We start from the raw sequence: 17,600 nt of genomic DNA on the forward strand, positions 1-17,600 counted from the left end.
TTGGTAATATATTATAAATATATTTTTCTTTTTAAAAAAACAAAGGGGGGTTATATATATATATATATATATATATATATATATATATATATATATATATATATATATATATATATTATTGTGATTTTAGAAAGAAAAATGACTTTTGAATTTATAAAAGAGAAATGATTGCCAAAAATAAAATGTATATTTTGAATATCACCACAAATCAAATTCATTTTTATATATATATAATGAATTTGGTATAATATATATATAAAATTCATACGCATTTTTCTTTTTAAAACCCCCATATATATATATATATATATATATATATATATTATATAAATATATATATATATAACCGACCTTTGAATTTATAAAAAAAAAACTGAATCTATAAAGAAAAATGAATTTATAAATATCATAATATATACTTTGATTTGTGGTGTTTAAGGATATATATATATATATATATATATATATGAGTTTTGCATATACTTTGAATTTCATAATATACAAAATTCAAAGGTCATATATTATGATTGCCAAAAAAAATTATTATTTTAGTTTTTTGTAATATTACCAAAAGTATATACCAAAATTTTATTATATAATTCTTTTGTGGTTTTTTTTTTTAAATCTTTTTTTGATAAAATTACGTTATAATTTATTATTTTAATTTTTTATAAAAATAAATAAATAAATTTATTTATAGAGAAAAAAAAAAATTTCTTTTATATTTGATTTTGGGTCAAAATTGGGTTAAAATTGAGTCAAAATCGATTAATTTTGGTCAAAATTCTGGGTAAGTCAAACCGGATTAAATATTATCGGTTAATTGATCGGTTCAATTGGAAGCGTAGTTTTACGAACAAATCCGAAAGTACGTGTAGTTTTATTGAGATTAAAGTTTTTTTGGTGGTTTTTTCAGAGGTAAAAAGTTTGAGGTGGAAAGCTGAGATTGCAACTAGTATAGGGCTGAAAAATCAGCCAACCCTTGGAAAATTGATTCTACCCACTTTTCTAGTATTACCAGTTGATAGATTTCAGATGCCTCTATTTAGCTGCTAGGTGATGTCATATTAGCTTCTTCATGTTGGGAGGAGATTGCGACATGCATCTCTTTTGACATTTCAAGACCTGACATACATTGAGAATGATTAAGTTATTTGTCTTCCCCAATCTCTCTAGCTTTGCAGTTTCTTCTGCGATTCCCTTTCTTTGCTTTTTTTTTTTTTTTACGTCAAACACCATTTTATTAAGTTATCGGGAAGAAAAGACTTTCCTCTGGGGAGAGCCAATCAGGAACCGATGAGCTTACATGGAAAAAGATACAATTACTGTGGATGTCGGATTCACACACTCAAGTATTTTTATTAAGTAGGAAAGATTACTCTTGAGGGACAAAAATGAATATGTAAAAACTTATAAATTGCTGCGAAAATTGCTATAGTATTTCTTTCTTCAGAGGAAGATCCCTTTTACATGGCCATTGGCCTTCATATTTATACATAGAGAAACGACATTAAAATGAGTAATTAAGTACAATTATTCCTTCTTAAATGTGTCCGTTTTGATTCCTTGACTTTAATGCTCAACGTTTGAATTCGAGTTGACTCTGATCCTTATGGGCCTCGCCTTTCGGCCCAAATGTCCTTGGACCGACTTTAATCATGACCTCGTCTCCGGACTCGTGTCGAGGTGCAGTCACTTCGAATTCTCCTTATGGTGGTTACCACTTCGATTGTTCTTTTGACTCGTGGGTCCGATGGGCTTTATCCTTTATGGGCCGCTACCCTGATTACGTGGCAATCTTTGGTTGGTCCTGGACCTCTGGTGCGGGATCCGACACCAACAATTAGCCCCCCAAGTTCTTCGAAGTGTCATTCCAATTCGGAGGACTTTAAATGCTTAAATGACCAAAGATTGCGCTCGAAAATCTTTCTGATTTCCCGCCGAAAATCTCATCACTCCTTTAATTTCGGCACTAGCCATTTCTACTCGAGTGACATCTGTCATCATTATGACCGTATCTTAATTATTTACTATTAAAGCGGGAAAAAACCTTCCCACTTCTTCCACGATTCCCAAGACGGTTTCATGATTATCACCTAGCTTGAGGTAACTTTCTTTTTCATTCTTTCTTTTACTCTTGATCATTGTGGTTAAAACTCCTTCTTCTTCTCTCTCCAAATTTTCTTTTTTGGCGAAACTTGAAATTCCCAATGACTTCCGATTCCGATAGACCCGAGTCTCCGTCCTTCGATGAGAGGCGTTCTAGCAATGATGAGTGCACCCGCCCTAATGACATTGCCGGTCCGCACTATAGATCCACCTGCACCCTTCAATCCCTTGAGCGATTGAAGGGACTCTGCCAAATCCCACCGGGAATTATGGCAGAGGCGCAGATAGCTGATCCTACGGAGTCCCTAGAAAGCCACCGCGACGGCTACTTCTGTGTATACGAGATCTATTTTAAAGGTTGCGGGCTGACCTTTCCTCTTCCCGAAGCCCTAGTTCGATACCTAGCGGCTCTTGAAATTGCTCTTCCTCAATTAACCCCTAATCTTCTTCGTACTATCCTCGGAATTATAACAATCGCGGCGGAGGCCGGATATGTTATCGGAGTCACTGAACTAAATGAGCTTCTAAGCGTAAGAAGTTCATCGAAGAAGACGGGGTACTTCTCAGCGTATCCGAACGCTAATAGAAACATCATCTCGCACCTTCCAAACAAGGATGAAAATTGGCACCATCCTTGGTTTCTGATTAAGAAAACTCCCGCTTCGATTGGAAATCTTGCAAATTTACTCCCATCGAAGTGGTCTGCAAAGCCTGGTAGAGATTAGGTCGCATATATCTTTTCCGGTTGTTTTATTATCTTTATTGACTAAAACTGTTGTTTCATTTCGCAGCTTTCATCGCTTCCATCCTCCCATCCGAAGGGTTCATCGAATTCTTCAAGATAATCCTCGAAGGGGAAACCCTTTGGAATTCTTTCACTCTTGAACGATTCCTAGAAGCTAACCACAAGCTCAGGATGAGTCCACCGGGTCAACTTCACCAACTTCCGCCTCCTCCCTCAACTCAGGGGATGTCATCTCGGGCTTTTGCGGCCAAGCGTAAGGTGCTTTCCAAACCGGTAGCTGAGGCTTGTGAGGAGAAGAAAAAGTTTCTCGCGACTTCTATAGATAAGAAGGACTACAGTAGGACCCTGCTGGTTGATGATGGCAGCACCGAAGGAGCCAGATCTGTTGCTTCTTTCAGATTAACTCCCCGTCGTGATCATCGTGACTCACGTTCTCCTCGGAGGGACCGATCTCCTCGCCGTGATTCACCTCGTCCCCCCCGAGATGTCTTTAGCAACAAACCACTTAAGAACTTGGTTCGTAGGAAGAGAGACAAGTCCTCTCGTAGTGATTCTTCCCCGCGAAGGGAGAAGTCAAGGCCCCGGACTGACCGTTCACCTCGATCATCCCCTCCTATTGAACCAATGGGTCCTCCACGACCGGTTGAAATGTCTTCCTCTTCCCTGCCTGAAAGTAAAAAGACTGCACGGAGCGCATCTCCAACAAAAGGAGATTCTGAATCCCGAGATGCTTCCTCGAGGTTAAAGCCTGCTCTTGTCCCTCAAGTCAAATCGCTTTCAGGTTTGATGATTTACACAGTCTCAAAAGTTTTTATCTCTATTCAGATTCCAATTTTTACAACTCTTCCTCCTTTGTAGCTATGGAGAAGGAAGGCAGCGTTTTCCGATGCTTCAAGACCCGATCGGGTTCGACCTTGCCAGACTTCGACAAGTGGCGCCCTGCGATTCGTGAACGCTATTTGCTCCATGCTTATCATTCATCTCGGGTTAGTTTCGCTTTAATTTTCCGATTGTGCTGCCGTTCATCGAAATGCCTCATCATCTCAATTTCATGCATAATGGCAGGCTAACGGTGAGCTTAACGACATGGTTGAACATTATGAGGGGCTGGTCCTTGGTCAGGAAAAGGAGATTGACGCGTGGAAGAAAAAACTTTCTGCTCTTGAGGCTGAACTAAGCTCTTCTACCGGCTCTAAGCACGACCTGGAGGACAAAGTCGACAGTTTAACATCCGAGCTGGCGAAGATTAAGGGGGAGCTGCAGGATCAGTACGACCAAAATTTCAAACTCCAGGATGAGCTTTCTGGTGTTCAGGGTAGGCTTCACGAATCCGAATCAACCGCCGATACCCTGAATAACCAACTCATTGAGCTTAACGCGAAGTACAAGGCGATTGCCAAATTGCGTGATTCCGAGTTGGCAAGGTCGGCATCGAAAGCCAGAAAGGAAGTTAAGGGACGCGGGATGGAGTTGATCCAAGGGGCCATCCGCTTCATGCAGACCGAGAAGGCTAGGTCAGATTTGGAATCAGACGTCAAGGAGCACGAGAGCAACCTGATTCTGTTGGATCAAATCCATGATACGGAATTCTCCGAGGAGCAAGAAAGGACCGAACTGTCAACTAATCTTTCTGAAAAACGGAGTCGCTTGGCAGCTCTTCCCACTTCGACCTTCAACCCGCTTGACTTTGAGGAATTCTTCACAGAATCTCCTCCTATAATTGAATCGGGTCTAGACTGGGCAGGTAACTTTTGGCTCTTGATACTCATTACCTTTTCTTACCTTGTACCTTTGATTGACTGGAATTATTTTTCCTAGGCTCAAGTGAAACGGAAGACGTTGTCCCACCCGAAGTTCCTGCGGTGCCGGAGGATGGTTGTACTGCGGAGGGTGGTCAGGGGGCTTCATCTGATCAAGCGCCAATTAAGGAGGCGAGTGAAACTTTGACAACTGAGCCGGAGTCCGAGGTGGAGGTCGATCCGTAGTGGCTGTGTCCACTTTAAACTGGGGATTGTCCCATTTAGTTTAAACTTAATTTCGAACTTATTTTTTGCCTAAGGAGGCTTTAATATTTCTTTTGAACAAGATATTTGCCTGAGTAGGCTTTTAAACCTTTCTAGGTTATGACCCAAGGGGGTTTGGTTAAAACTATGTGCGGGTTTGCAAAGTCCGCTTTTAACCTTTTGTGGCCTTGTGGTTATGCTTTCGAGATTTTTAGGTTGATCAGACCTTTCTCTTTAGAATGCGAGAACTGAGCTCGGCTTAAAGCGAGTTCCCCACTTCGGGTTTAGTCAACTCGATAAATTTATTGGGCTTGAGCCTTAGAAAATTTTGTAGTTAATGCGCCGGTTGCTCTCTCCCTTCTTATTTCTTAAAAGTAGGGAAAACGGCTCGTCTTTAATGCAATAACTGCCTTTTCTCGATTTTCCAAAAATAGTTTAAACCACTCGGGCACACTACCATTATTGGATTTATGGTTCCAAGACAAACCCTAAATCATTATAAATAAAGGCTTACCTACTTCTAAGCTTTATTTAAACACGATTTTAGAATCTTACTTGAGAAATATTTCGAGAATGGAAAACAAAAAAGTAGCCCCCATTGATCCCGGCAGCCCACTTTTCTTGTCCGGCGATGGCTTTGAACCGGCCGGCGTTCTTTTCCCCCACGTCGTCTTTCACTTTCCTTCAAAGGAGAAGAAAGAGGCTTGCGATTTTATTGACAAGGTAAATATTTAAAGTTTTTGATTTAAAAACTTTTTGTTTCATCTTATTCATTCATCTTTATGCTAGGTTGCCGACAAGCACCGTCGCTTGTGTGAAGAGAGGCAACGGCTGGGCCTTAAAAGGCAAACACTCGAGGCTCGCATTGCTCGGGTGGAGAGGAAGATACGGGCCTTGGAAAGTGATCCCTTTCAATGGGAATGGCGGAACTTTGACTCTGTCGCTGAGATCCCGAAGGTGCTTCGGATGTATCTCCGCGCTAAAGGAGTCCCGGGTCCCGTGAACGCCCCCGTCTGCGCCGTTCCATCTGACAGCGAAGAAGAAGACGAAGAGGAGGTCAGCACCTGTCGGAAACGCGTTCGGGATCATCCCGAAGTGGATGCCAAGAACAAGGCGTCCACTTCGAAGACTAAACTGGCGATGAAGGAGCCTGTTCCTGAGCCTCTTCCATAAATGTTCTCTAACTTCTTTACTTATTTAAACTCGTAATGGGCTTCGGCTCCTTTTTATTTATGGAAACATTTGCAACTTTCCTTTCTTTTCAAATATTCTCGGAGATGCGTCTTTTAATGCAGGATCTGTTCGAGGGCATAAATCTCTCCGCGAATCACTCCATTCCTAGGATAGAACCCGCAGCTTGCTAGGGATATGACGTTCCTATAAATTATAGTCTCAATTTCCCTTTACTCCTCACCATTCTTTTCATTTTAGTAGGTATGGAGTTCAATCTTCGCTGTTCAGAATCTATGCCCGACTTCTCCAGAATCGGAATGATAAACGAAGATGTTCCAAATGAGCCAAGCAGGCAGCCTCCTCCACTTCGCGGCTTCTTGAGATCTCAGATCCGAGCCCCATGTGCTTTGATCAGGGATCTCCCAATCAGAGACCAAGGAACAGCGACGGCGTTCATAGAGGCGCTCGAGCTTCAACACCGGAAGCTTATGTTGCAAAAGAGGAGACTCCGGAAGAGGATTAACCGGATGCAACGCATGCTTACTATGGTGTCAAGAGATCTTCACATCCTTGAATCTCACCCTGGAGAGTGGATTGAGCTTGGAATCTCTTATTTTGCTCGAATTCCGCACTGCATGATGCCAATCCTCGATCTTGCTGGTCAAGGAGTTGAAGTGTTCTGCTCGTCAACAAGATTTTCATAGTCCGAAGTGTACGATGAGGGACATTCCGTCTTTTGAATAAACGCTCTATTTCCAATCTCTTGTATGTTCGCATAGCCGAACCTTTATTTGCTTCATTTGTTCGCACAGTCGAACCTTTTTCCTTTAATAAAGAAATAAAACAAATTTTTATTAATAGCTGAACTCGTTTCCGAGCTGCCTACGTACCCATTTCGGGATCAAGTCACACCGTAGTTCATGTACATAAACAATGCATGTAGCTTTAAACATAAAACTTCTTTAGGTTGATCACATTCCAAGGTCGCTTGACTGGATTGTCTTCTAAGTCTTTCAACCTATAAACACCGTTCCGAACCACTTCGGTAATAATATAAGGTCCTTCCCAATTAATACCGAGTTTACCGGCACCTTCTTCTTTTTTGTTGTCAAAGACGCGCCTTAATACATAATCTCCCACGAAGAACGGTCTACTTTTAACTTTAGAATTGTAATACCGGGCTGCTGCCTGCTGGTAATTCTGGATCCGAATCAAAGCTTGATCACGTCTTTCATTTATGGTATCTAGTGAATCATTAAGCATTGCTGAATTTTCTTCCTCATTTAACGGTGCTTCTGTTCGGCGAAGTCCGGGCACATTGAGTTCAGCTGGTACTACCGCCTCCATGCCATAAACCAAAGAGAATGGAGTTTCCCCTGTAGGTCGCCTAGGGGTTGTACGATAGGCCCACAAGACGGGTTGGAGTTCTTCATACCATCCTCCCTTTAGATGACTTAAGCGTTTCTTGAGATTGCTTAATATTGTCTTGTTCGCGGCTTCAGCTTGACCGTTCCCTTGCGGATATCGTGGAGTAGAATAACTAACTTTGATTCCTCAGTCCGCACAAAAGGCATCAAACTCGTGTGAAATGAATTGTGGTCCATTATCAGTGACTATTTCGTATGGAACTCCATGTCGACATATAATGTTTTTCCAAATAAAGGTCTTCACCGCCGAATCCTTGATACCAACATACGCCTCAGCTTCAATCCATTTCGAAAAGTAGTCCGTAAGGACTAAAAGGTATTGTACACCTCGAGTTGATTTGTGCAATGGTCCAATGATGTCCATTGACCACCTCATAAACGGGTATGGGGCGGAAATGGAGGAGAATAATTCCGACGGTTGATGGATCAATGGTGCATGGAGTTGGCAGCGCTTGCATCTTTGGGCGAACTTAACACAATCTGTAATCATAGTGGGCCAATAATATCCCATTCTTTTAACTTTAAAAGCCATAGCCCTTCCTGAAGAATGACTCCCACATAATCCTTCATGCACTTCGCTCATAACGATTTCGACTTCGGGCCCAAAAATGCATAATAGGTAAGGGTCACTGACACCTCGTCTATACAATGTGTCTTTTGACAGACAAAATTTCGCACTAACGATTCTCATTTTTCTGGCTTGCCACTTATTCTTTGGGAGCTCGCCTGTCATAATGTAGTGCTTTATTGGCTCCCTCCAGTCAGCCCCCCAGTCTTTAGCCGGAATTTGGTCAACCTTGTGAAATAATCGTGGCTCTGGCTCGGGATGTTCGTTTGGTTCAAGAACATCCTCCTCGATTAACGGTTCGGTTTCTAACATTGTTTCTGGAATCACATCTTCAGCTAAGACAACGGGTTCCTTGTTAGATGTATTTGATCCCTTTGACTTCCTCCGTTTGTTGGGTGGCGGTTCGATTTCTGGTTCGCCACGGTCGCGTGCCGCTGCTCGAGACCTTGTAATGGCGAGGGTTTCTTTGCTATCTTGAATGCTTCGTTCCGAAATGCATTCCACTGGAATAACTCTTTTCAACTCAGGATCTGATGTTGACGCTAATGTGGCAAGTGCATCCGCAGTTGTATTCTCTCCCCGAGGTATGCGGATTAATTCGAATTTCGAGAAATTTTTAGATAGATCCTTCACCACTTCGAGGTATGCTTCCATTCTTGAGTCTTTGGCTTCATAGTCTCCATTAAACTGGTTAACTACTAATTGCGAATCGCAATAAGCCACTATTTTTTTAGCACCAACTCCTTGTGCCAATCGAAGTCCGGCAATCAGGGCTTCGTATTCTGCCTCGTTGTTGGAGGCATTGAATAACAATCGGAATGACTGTTCTAGAATTTCTGATGTTGGAGACTCCAACTTGATTCCCACTCCGGATCCTTGTTTTGTTGAAGACCCATCTACGTGTAATTTCCAAGTTTGGTTCTCCGGTTGTTCTATCGTTCCAGGTATTGGTAGTTCGGTCAGGAAATCTGCTAAGACCTGAGCCTTCATACTGATCCGGCTTTTGAACTCTATGTCGTACTCGCTTAATTCCACCGCCCATTTCGCCAAACGTCCGGACTGACTTGGACTATGAAGTATTGTTCGGAGTGGCTGGTTGGTTAATACTTCAATCGGATGGGATTGAAAGTACGGGCGTAGCTTCCGAGCCGAGGTCACCACCGCGAGTGCGAGTTTTTCCATCATTGTATATCTGGTTTCTGGATCCGTCATCGACTTACTTACATAGTAAATCGGCTTCTGTTCCCCGCGGTCTTCCCGCACCAAGACTCCACTAATCGCATGGTTTGAAACTGATATATATAAATAAAGCTTTTCATCCACTTCTGGCTTAGACAATATGGGTGGAGTGGTTAAATATGCCTTAAGCTGCCCAAAAGCTTCTTCACACTTCTCATCCCAAAGGAATCCTTTGTTTCCTCTTAGGATTTGGTAGAAAGGTAACGACTTATCTGTTGATCTTGAGATAAAACGATTCAAAGCCGCGATCCGCCCAGTCAACCGTTGTACTTCCTTGAAGTTTCTTGGAGATGGCATATTTAGAAAAGCGTTAATTTGATTTGGATTGGCTTCAATCCCTCTTTCTGTCACGATATAGCCAAGAAATTCTCCGGATGGGACTCCAAATGTGCACTTCGCCGGGTTCAGCTTCATTTGATATTTATTGAGAATATCAAAACATTCCTCTAAATGCTTAACGTGATCCTCTTTCTTTAACGATTTAACCAACATATCATCTATGTAGACTTCCATTGTTTTCGAGATGATTATGGAACATCTTGTTAACCAACCGTTGATATGTTGCTCCTGCATTTTTCAAACCAAAAGGCATTACCTTGTAACAATAGATACCTCTATCAGTGATAAACGACGTTTTTTCTTAGTTTTCGGGGTTCATCATTATTTGATTATAACCCGAGAAGGCATCCATGAATGTTAACAGCTCGTTCCCAGCGGTGGACTCTACAAGTCGATCTATATGTGGGAGCGGGAAACTATCTTTGGGACATGCTTTATTGAGGTCTGTGAAGTCGATGCAAACCCTATCCTTCCCATTCTTTTTCTTGACAACGACAGTGTTTGCTACCCATTCCGGATATTGCACTTCTCTTATGGACCCTATCTTTAAAAGTTTATCCACTTCGTCATTTACTATTTTCGCTTGCTCCACTCCAAGCTTTCTTCTTTTTTGTTTCACCGGTTTGAAGCTTGGATCCAGGCATGTCCGCTGCTGACCATGCAAACGATGTTTTGTTTTTCCTTAAGAGTTCGATCAAAGCTTCTCTTATTTGGCCAGTCAAAGTTGCCCCAATTCGAACTTTCCGGTCCGGCTCGTCTTCTTCCAACACCACTTCGATTACTACATCATCTTTCTTTTGCCCGTTAGGAAATTTTGTTCTTAGTCCCTCTTTTTCGGGCTTCGTTAATTGCTATTGAATCTTCATACGGTGGCTAGCTAGATAACACGTCCGTGAAGCTTCTTGGTCTCCCCGAATTGTTTCTACTCCTCTTGACGTTGGAAATTTGATACATTGATGATATGTAGAGGGGACTGCTTTCATTTGATAAATCCAGGGAGTACCGAGGATAATGTTGTAAGCTGCGGGCTTATCGAAGACAACGAAGTCCACGATCTTCGATACTTTTTTGGCAAGGACCGGTAGCTTGATTGTCCCGAGAGACATGGCTGATTCACTTGTGAATGCAACTAATGGAGACGGAGGCCCCACTATATCCGCCCGACTAATTCCCATTCTTTCTAGAGTACTTAAAAAGATCAAATCGACCGAACTGCCTGTATCTATAAGGATCCTTGATACTTCGAAGTTGGCAACGTCAAGGGTAATGACTAGAGCATCATCATGAGGTCTTTCGAGGTACCGCGTTTCTTCTTCATTAAATGATATTGATGCACCTTGAAAATCGACTTCTTCGCTTAAGCTTGCTTTGAGTAGGATATTTCGTCTATGTTTCTTGATGGAACTTATCGAATCTCCGCAAAATTTGGAACCTCCTAGAATAACATTGATCTTACCCTTAGAATTCTTTGGTTCTTCCTCGTTGGTTAACCTTGGTCTTTTAGAATTTTGATCTTTGGAACTTTCCTTTGCTTCGTGGTATTCCTTCACAAAATCTTTTATATCGAATTTGGAAAGATCTCCACTAGCCCAAAGCTCTGCGAGGTGCCTTTTAAGAACGCTGCAATCCTTGGTTAAATGTCCGGTTACTTTATGAATGTCGCAATATAGACTTTCATCACGGACCCAAGTGTTTGATCTTCCTTTCCCTTGGAATTGCTTTCCGACGGTACTGTTGAAGGGTTGCGACCCAAATTTCCTTGGTCCTTTGCTCTCCCTAGGCTCGAACTTCTTGGTAGGGACGGTGATTGCCGGCTTTTCTTGTTTATTTCTTTTGGCAAAACTTTCTTTTTCGTCCTCTACCTCCATCCAGTTGTTCGCGCGAAAGAGTGCATCCTGAATTGTGTCTGGTTTATGAAGTATTAAGTCTTCTTTAAACCTTGAATCATGTCGCAATCCTTTTCGTAGGGCAGATAAAGCTGATTGCTGCGAGATTCTTGGGAGCTTTGACAGCACTCCCTTGAATTTGGTGATGAAAACTCGAAGTGACTCATTAGATCCTTGCGATAAGTTCCAAAGATCGGCATCCGAAACGCTTTTATCCATAAGGATGGAGTATTGCTTTAAGAATACGGCTGATAGTTCGTCAAAATTGCTGATCGAACCCGGCTCTAATTGGGTGAACCACATTAGAGCTTGGCCACATAGATTCTCCGAAAAAAGCTTGTAGTAGCCTGCGTCCTCATCAGCTTCATCCAATTCGACTCTTCCAGCAGCGATCAGAAAAGCTGCGAGATAGCTTTTTGGATCCTCCAATCCGCTGTAAGGGTCCAACTTGAGTTTCCGGGAATCTTTGATCCTCAAACTTGCAATTCGCGAGATGAAAGGTGTTCGCCTAGCTTCTTCAATGACTCGATTGATGTCTGGCTCCGAACTTGTAGCTTGATGAAATTTTGATTTCATTTCTTTTAATTCCTGGCTAACCTTCCTCATGGTCTCGAACTGGTCATGGTTCTCCTGCTCGTATTGAGCTGCAAGTTGTTCTTCATCTCCGAGCTGTGTCTCCTCTTCCAATGTCTGAACTACATTATTAGTAGCACCGGGAGTTGTTTATCCGCTGGTTTCATTTCGTGCAGCGGAACTTGGCGAGTTGAATATCCCTCTTCGGATTCCCACAAGGTTTCCTGCACTTAAAGAGCGAACACGAGTTTGTATAGTATTGACGTTTTGACTAAGAGATACCTGGGATGTTTGCAACGTATCGACGACCTTTTCCACATCCGAGAACTTTTGTGATATGTCCGACATGGTTTGCTGCATAGCTTTGAGGGTTTCAGCCAATGATGTCTCAACGGTGTCTCCTCCGGACATTGTTGCTTATCTCGGAAGTGTAATAAAGAAAAATCTGACCACTCAAGAATCCTATTTCCCCACAGACGGCGCCAAAATGTGGATGTCGGATTCACACACTCAAGTATTTTTATTAAGTAGAAAAGATTACTCTTGAGGGACAAAAATGAATATGTAAAAACTTATAAATTGCTGTGAAAATTGCTATAGTATTTCTTTCTTCAGAGGAAGATCCCTTTTACATGGCCATTGGCCTTCATATTTATACATAGAGAAACGACATTAAAATGAGTAATTAAGTACAATTATTCCTTCTTAAATGTGTCCGTTTTGATTCCTTGACTTTAATGCTCAACGTTTGAATTCGAGTTGACTCTGATCCTTATGGGCCTCGCCTTTCGGCCCAAATGTCCTTGGACCGACTTTAATCATGACCTCGTCTCCGGACTCGTGTCGAGGTGCAGTCACTTCGAATTCTCCTTATGGTGGTTACCACTTCGATTGTTCTTTTGACTCGTGGGTCCGATGGGCTTTATCCTTTATGGGCCGCTACCCTGATTACGTGGCAATCTTTGGTTGGTCCTGGACCTCTGGTGTGGGATCCGACACCAACAATTACGGGCTCGGGCTTTCTTAGCTAAGCAAACAGCCCGACCATTAAAAATACGAGGAATAAACCTAGACTGAAGAGTTACAGCAAAAGATATAGAAATACTACTAATAAGGAGTTCCACCACGAAGGGAGGATTCTCGTAGATGCGGAGGGCTGTCCTTTTCTAGAATGCCAAGCTCCATGGTAACCATTGCCACAAGGAATACAAAAGATTCCAAGCAGTTTTAAACTTCCAATATTGCGCCTGAAGTGCATGAGCATTCATTCCCTGAAAAGGGGGGTCGCAAAAAGGACGAGAAGAAAATCTCGCGATCCAAAGTCCAAAGTCGTCGATAAAGAGAAAGGAGCGAAACCAAACAATTGTAAGCAGAATTCTCGAACCAAGCAAAGAGATACACAGAAGGTTAGTGTCCGTGAGTATGAATGATGTAAAAGGGTACAAAAAACCTCCTCGTCTCGTGAAGGGAATCACCATAGAAAGCATAGTGTTTTGGAACTCAACTAAGCTTCTCAGGAGAAGGCACATTAGACGTTTACCATGCCTGTGAGAGATGCTAGCTGAAGAGGTCTCTCTTTCATCAAAGAGGAAGTTAAACCCATGTCTTCACGGGAGGAATTAATCGAGTCGGGAAAAGATAGATCTAGGGTCAATATTCCAATCATGCCCTGACCACCTTGATTCATTTTCCCAACCTTGAAAACTGACTTATTGCAACCAAACGCCATTGGCCTTAGCAAGCTGTGATTACCCAAATGAAGAATGTGGTTGGTTTCACACCTTAATATTCGATCCCTCTTATTATCGCGGTTCTTTGAAACCGGATTTTCAAAGTCGCAAGATAAGAGCATCCAAATTTTCGAACAAGGTCTCTTAATAACCGGCAATTGATCACTCCCAAAAAATAGAGTGGTCAGAGCGAAATTACTATCCAATCGATAATGATATCCATTGAAAATTTGCGGATTCTTATTCTTAGAAACATCTAAACAGAAACATACTAATCTTTTTAGTTTCAACAAGCCCAAAAACAAAGGGACTAACCACTAGCCCAAAAACCAGGAAGACAAAAGCTGGGCCAAATTCATTAGTATGAGCAAGAGATGACCCATATTCATTATGTATTTTCGTGGCCTCATCAGATCTGGAGGAATGATGCAAATTGCGGCAACTGATTTAAAAGAACTAAAACGGTACTTGGGGGAAGCCGCAGAACCGGCGGAGGATGCGGAGGAGAGTTTCGCGGTGGTACACGGTGGTAAAGATCTACGGAGAACGCCCGAGAAAATTCTAGATTCGACGGAGAGATTGGTTATGAGATGAGTCGGAAGTTGGAGGTCTATAAGTTCGCGTCGTTTGTGATAAAGAGACGACGGAGTGTATGTAATCATGAGAGAAAACAGAGAGTTTTGGAGCTCAACTAAGCTTCTCATCAGGAGAAGACACAATAGAAATTTGCTTCGCCAGTGAGGGATGCTAGCCGAAAAGGTCTCTCTTTCAACAAAGAGGAAGTTAAAGCCATGTCTCTCCTCAGGGGAGGAAAGAATGGAGTCGGAAAACAAAAGATCCATGGTAAACATTCCAGTCATGCCTTTATCACCTTGATACATACTCCCAATCTTGAATATTGACATGTTGAAACCGGACACCAATGGCCATAACAAACTATGATTACCAGCAGTGTGAATGAGTTTGGTTTTACGCCTTAATATCTGATCCCATATATTCTCGCGGTTCTCTAAAACCGGATTTTCAAAGTAGAAAAATAAGAGTATCCCCATTGCCGAACAAGATCTCTTGATAAACGACAAATTATCACTATCAAACAATAGAGTGACTAGAGCAAAATTACTACTACATAAACATGGGGATCGTTTAGGTTTCAACATGCCCAATAACAAAGAGTCTAAACACTGGCCCAAAAACCAGGAAGGCAAAAGCTGGCCCATGTTTATTAGCCTAAGTAAAACCTGGCCCAAATTCAACAGGTTCCTTACTGGGCTCTTCAGGCCCAATAACAAAAAATATATTCTCTGACCCAAAAACCAGGAAAGTGACCGGCCCACTACGATTAGGGTTTCGTCCCTAACTCGAGAAGGACCCATACAAACGAAACAGCGGCGGCGGTTAAACGGAGAGGCGAAAAACACCGATGAAAAATCATTTCGGGCTGTTGGAGCCGATCTCGAATACAGAGACTGTTGCTTTGGACTCTCGGTGGAGGAAATTGATAGAAACTGATTTTTACAAATGAGCCATAAGGCCAAATTTCCTACAAGCCCAATAAAAGTCCATAACCAAAGATTACTGGACCAAATCCAACAAATTCTCAATATGATGGGCCAAAGTGGCTTGAAGCCCAGAAAACATGCAAATCCAGAAAGATTGTTGGGCCAAGCCCATAGTTGATTTAAAATTTGAAACCCTAATCCACCTAGATCGAAGGCGCAGCGGCGGCTGCCGACTGAGGCGAGGTTGACGGATGAGACATCCTTCCGATTAAGGAGACACCTATCTAAAAATATTCTCACCGGTGTGATGAGCAACTGGTGGAGGATGAAACAAGTTCTCGTCGGGAGAGAGCACCAGAGGTGTGAGAGAGAAGCCACAACGACGAGATCGAGATCTCCGGCAACCGGAATTGGAAAGCCCACCAGATACATCCCGATCCAGATGGTGGCGACGAAAGCTAGCGGTAGAGGATGGATCCAACGATGTATTAAGAAGTAATGGAAAAAACTTCGGAGATACGTCCGAGAAGAGAACAAAGATACATCGGAGTAGTACCCAGACGAGCACACACACTGGAGGCGAGGTATGACACAACAACCGGTCACCATCTTTAACGGAAATCCGAGCTTCCACGTTTTGGAAATAGATCTCACCGGCGACCATGTCGATCGATGGAGGGTGGAAAAAGATATCACCGGAATAGGAGACCGGTGGAGCTTTGAAGTTCTTGAAAGCGTGTTTAAAAAATCTCCGACCACCAGAAATGAAATCGAAGTGAGAGGGCGGTGGTGGTCTGGAAGGTAACAAAAACCTATAAAACGATTGTGAAAAGAGAGTAAAAGATGGTTTGAGAAATCCCGACGCCGGCGAGCAACGGCTCCACCGGCGTCGGAAATCAGATTCAGAATTTGCTCCTCGATAATTGTGCCTGAGAGAGACTCATGTTACTGTCTCTTGCTCCCTGCATTCATCGATCACAGCAATAAAAGAAAAATGACTTTTGAAGTTATAAAAGAAAAATGATTGCCAAAAATAAAATGTATATTTTGAATATCACCACAAATCAAAGTATATAATATCACCACAAATCAAATTCATATATATATATATATATATATAATGAATTTGGTATAATATATATATAAAATTCATACGCATTTTTCTTTTTAAAACCACCATATATATATATTATATATAAATATATATATAACCGACCTTTGAATTTATAAAAAAAAAACTGAATCTATAAAGAAAAATGAATTTATAAATATCATAATATATACTTTGATTTGTGGTGTTTAAGGATATATATATATATATATATATATGAGTTTTGCATATACTTTGAATTTCATAATATACAAAATTCAAAGGTCATATATTATGATTGCCAAAAAAAATTATTATTTTAGTTTTTTGTAATATTACCAAAAGTATATACCAAAATTTTATTATATAATTCTATTGTGGTTTATTTTTTTTTTATCTTTTTTGATAAAATTAAGTTATAATTTATTATTTTAATTGTTTATAAAAATAAATAAATAAATTTATTTATAGAGAAAAAAAAAATTCTTTTATATTTGATTTTGGGTCAAAATTGGGTTAAAATAGAATCAAAATCGATTAATTTTGGTCAAAATTCTGGGTAAGTCAAACCGGATTAAATATTATCGGTTAATTGATCGGTTCAATTGGAAGCTTTTACGAACAAATCCGAAAGTACGCGTAGTTTTATTGAGATTAAAGTTTTTTTTGGTGGTTTTTTCAGAAGTAAAAAGTTTGGGATGGAAAGCTGAGATTCCAACTAGTATAGGACTGAAAAATCAGCCAACCCTTGGAAAATTGATTCTACCCACTTTTCTAGTATTTACCAGTTGATAGATTTCAGATGCCTCTATTTAGCTGCTAGGTGATGTCATATTAGCTTCTTCATGTTTGGAGGAGATTGCGACATGCATCTCTTTTGACATTTCAAGACCTGACATACATTGAGAATGATTAAGTTATTTGTCTTCCCCAATCTCTCTAGCTTTGCAGTTTCTTCTGCGATTCCCTTTCTTTGCTTCTTTGAATCTTGTTCTTCTTCAACAACCGCACGAGAGCTTAAGATTGGACTAGAACATGAATTAGGTATTATTAATAAGTTACCATTAAATTTCAAATTCAACCATGTGACATGAAATAGTTTAAAAATTTGAAACTATCCGTTATGAACAATAATTCCTTATTGGTGGTATGTTAAAATCTATTAATAAATAACTATACTACAAAATAAATAAAAAATACGATAGAGAAAATAAAT

The sequence above is a fragment of the Arabidopsis lyrata genome (genome assembly GCF_000004255.2).
Source record: "Arabidopsis lyrata subsp. lyrata unplaced genomic scaffold ARALYscaffold_6, whole genome shotgun sequence".
Lineage (NCBI taxonomy): Eukaryota > Viridiplantae > Streptophyta > Magnoliopsida > Brassicales > Brassicaceae > Arabidopsis > Arabidopsis lyrata.